This window comes from Nyctereutes procyonoides, unplaced genomic scaffold (genome assembly GCF_905146905.1).
Source record: "Nyctereutes procyonoides isolate TBG_1078 unplaced genomic scaffold, NYPRO_anot_genome, whole genome shotgun sequence".
In the NCBI taxonomy this organism is placed as follows: Eukaryota; Metazoa; Chordata; class Mammalia; order Carnivora; family Canidae; genus Nyctereutes; species Nyctereutes procyonoides.
The window spans coordinates 21,915,971-21,920,088 of NW_026575036.1; the positions used below are offsets into that span (position 1 = coordinate 21,915,971).

Genomic DNA, 4,118 nt, shown 5'->3' on the forward strand with positions numbered 1-4,118 from the left:
TTAAGAGGTCTGACACTGAACACCACCCCTAGGATGATGTTCATCATCCTATGCTTCCCCATCTTTCCTGATTGGGATCAAAGTCCACCAGTTCCACCTGGTCCATTTCATCAGTCTCTTCTATTTCCTTCCTCTCAGGTAGGAGTTTTTCCAGCAAAGAAAGTTTATCAGGAGGGATCCCTGGGTGGCTCAGCGGTTTGGTGCCTGCCTTTAGCCCAGGGCATGATCTTGGATCTCGGGATTGAGTCCCACATCAGGCTCCCTGCACGGAGCCTGCTTCTCCCTCTGCCTGTGTCTCTGCCTCTCTCACCCTGTGTCTCTCATGAATAAATAAATAAAATCTTAAAAAAAAAGAAAGAAAGTTTATCAGGAGACAGAAAGCCATTCTCGGGGAAGTTTACCTTAAATTTAATGATTAGGCGACCCTTCTTCGTATGGTCTACGATAAATTGGCATGCCTTCGTTTAGCACACGCTTGATATCCCCATGCTTGACAATCTGACCTGGATGAGAGGTGATGACGATGGTTCGGCTGTCAAGAGTAGATAATGGCTTTTGAAAGCCACACAGGGCTTCAACCAGCTGTATATCCATACACATGAAAAGGTCTTCTCCTTGAGTAAAAACAGCATGGTCCTTCTGGTGTAAAACAATGATAGTATCTCCTGGTTCCAGTCCTGGTTCTTGGTCTCCACCATGGAATGTTATCTTCTGGCCATCTTTCATGCCTTTGTTAATATGCACTTCTAGAATCTTCTTCTCTCGAACTACCTTCCATTGCAGCTTTTACATCTATCTTTAGGACTGATCCCTTCCCCGTGGCCCTGGCACTCCATGCACACAGATTGAATTTGCTGAACCATTCCAGGTCCTATCTGATGAATTCTTATTTGCATTCCAGTACCTCAGCAATTAAGACAACATTTGACTGCTCCTTTCTTACCACCTCGGCCTTCACATTTATCACAAATCACATTCTTTTGCAGAGCTAGTTTTCGTGTTGCACCATCATATAAATCTTCTAAGGTTACTGAGAGCTGATGTACAGCATTTTTACCTCTCCTTTCTCTCTGCATCCTTCCTCCTCCTCCAAAAAACATATAAAAAACAAAAAACAAAAAACATATCAAAGATGTCCGTGGAGGAGCCAAAACCACCACCAGCTCCACCTTCTTTAATTGCCTGATCTCCTCCTTTGTCATATAATTCCCTTTTCTTTGCGTCAGAGAGCACTTCATAAGCTTGAGAAATCTGTTTAAACTTCTCTCCTTCATTTGGATTCTTATCCGGTGGTACTTCAAGGCCAGTTTCCTGTAAGCCTTTTTCAATTCCTCCTGGGTGGCATTGGGTTTGATCCCCAAAACATCATAGCAAGTGGTTTCTTTCATCATTTTCTACAGCTGGTGAGAGGGCCGAGGCCAGTGTGGGGGAGCGGGAAGCAGAGCGTTGCTGGGTGCAGCTTGGGCAGCTGCCGCTTCTCTACATCTCACTGAGCATTCTGGAAAGTTCCCTGTATTCTGTTTTTTTAGGAATAGGCTAGATGAGGGTGGTGACCTTTATTTAGATATACGCCAATAAGAAGAGTTAACTCTTCTTACTTTTTATGTCATGGGAACAATAGTACAATGAATCCCAGAAAAGAGATTATTCAAAAGTCATTAAAATAATTATATTCAATCATATGTATTTAATAATGCTTAAGTAAAGCTTTTGTTGAGACGGACAGGCACTACACAAGACTCTCATTTCTTAACAAGAAAACATTTTATTTGCTATGACAAGGTGCCCAAATAAAACTTTACATTTCTCCCTCCCTTTCAGCTAGGTGTTGCCATGTAATTAAGTTCTAGCCAATGACATGGAAAAGTTTTTGGGTGATTCTTCTGAAAGGCTCCTTATGCCAGGCCAGAAAGCTGCTGAGGAGACTCCTGTTTTTCTATTAGAATGAAGTTACGATGGTTGGAGTTCTGGCTGCTGTCTTGGCCTTCAGCCAGCCTTGATGGTAAAAGCTACAGGATAGTGGAAAAAAAGAGACAGGAAGGAACCTTGGTCTGTGTTGACTGTGGCTCTCCTATCCCAGACATGGCAGGCCTACCTCCAGGCTTGCTTTCTGCTCAAGAAAAATAACTTCCATCCTATTTAAGCCACTATTATTTCCAGTCTCTGCTACTAACAGCCAAGTATATTTCATAAGAGAGACATTTCACTCACCAAAACTGTTATGTATAAATACTCCTTATTACACAGTTCTTTAGGAGAGAGAGAGAGAGAGCTTGGATAGCAGGTTTGTAAAATGAGAGATGTGTTCTCCAGATCCATTTGTTTCTTGAATTTTGGTTAGCAATTACTGAGAATTTGGACACATGTAGGTTTAAAGGTGAAATGACAGTAAGTTGATATTACACGTTTCCTGTGCGTAACAAGATAGACAGTGGCAAAGTCACATTTTATTTTTTTTCAAGGATTTTAAAATTTTATTTTATTTATTCATGAGAGACAGAGAGAGAGAGAGAGAGAGAGAGGCAGAGACACAGGCAGAGGAAGAAGCAGGCTCCATGCAGGGAGCCTAATGTGGGACTTGATCCCAGGTCTCCAGGATCACGCCCTGGGCTGAAGCTGGCGCCAAACCATCGAGCCACCAGGCTGCCCGCAAAGTCACATTTTAATACCAGTGATGCACACCCTGGATTTATTATAGTAAGTGGAAAGTGAAGATTACCAATGAGAGAAGGAGCAAATTCTTACTTTTGGGCTATTCAATTATTAGATTGGCAAAGGTGTCACAAGTTACTCAAATTCATTTCTACCTCCCAGCCCATCACTTGCCCTTGCACTTGGTACTTCTGATCAATCTTATTAAACCAGTTGACTTTGATCCTATGACTACACTGGAGTCTCTCCTTAAGAAAAAGTCAATCGAGTCTGTCACTATGGGTCCCAGATCCAATTCCGTTTGGCTTCACTATAGAATTCCTCTGCTTGGAGGGCACTGACTCAAGTGTCCATCCCCCTTGCCCTCATAGTATACCCTTACCAGCCTTCCGATGATGGCAGGGGCTCTTTCATTCAGGTTTTCTGAACTGGTTTTCCTTCTTAACATTCACGTCCTGATCCGTCTCTCTCACTTTTTTTCTTTTCTCTGAAATAACCTCACAGCTTAGGTCTTCACACTTTAGCCATGTGGTATGGCCAGCCCGCTTGGGTCTCATCATCCCGTTTCTCTTGTCAGGGTTCATTTCACTTCGACCAAAGAAGTTCATGCCAAGGCCCTCACTCATTGGCTATTGTTTCCTCCTGAATCATTCTTCAGGATAGCATAGGCCTGGTTAAATCACCGCTCACTTTCCCTGGCTGTAGATTTGGTAAACTCCCATCCACTCTAACCATGATTCTGTTTGTTTTGAAAGATTGTTTTTCCTCCTTCCCTGCCTCTGTCCCTTCCTACTTTTCTTCCTTCCTTCCTTCCTTCCTTCCTTCCTTCCTTCCTTCCTTCCTTCCTTCCTTCCTTCCTTCCTTCCTTCCACCACCATGGTCAGTGCCCTGATACTTTCCTTGTAACTGTAGTTTATCAACCGTAAAGTGGAGCAGAGGAGAGAGATCCCCAGTGGATTCTCAGGTATATTCTTTTTGTTGCAACACATCTCAGATGTTTATAATGGGGCTACAGTAAGTGTTCAAAAGGATACAGATCTTTCTGTTCTGTAGCTCAAGTCTGGAGTTGAAGTACATTTGAGATAATGGGTAATGTTAATGAGAAAAATACAGCTCAAGGTGAGGCAAATTACATTCTTAAGAATTTAAAGTCTGCCTGTGTGTGTGTGGGAGGCTGTATTTCCCAGAGGGGAAAGCTCCAGGTTTTAATCTCCCTCCCATGACTGCCTCCATGGTAGCAGGAGGGGCGTCTTGAAGCAACCCTATTAGCCCAGACCTATTGTGCGTACTTTTGTATCTCCACTGGGTTGTCTCTTTCAGTTCCTCTCATTGCCATCCTTCTAACGTTATAGTTGTTCTGTGATTTTTCTCTGGCATCTCTGGATGGTGTCTCACCCCATCCTGCTGGTGCTGGGCCCTCCTTTCTGGAAGGCACCTTTTCTTCCTCCTACCACAGCTCACTTGTC

At 43.3% G+C, this 4,118-nt stretch overlaps 1 pseudogene; it reads right to left on the minus strand.

The window, feature by feature from the left end:
* Window positions 1-1,391, minus strand: LOC129505681 (dnaJ homolog subfamily A member 1-like; annotated as a pseudogene).
* Between the last annotated feature and the right edge of the window lie 2,727 nt (window positions 1,392-4,118).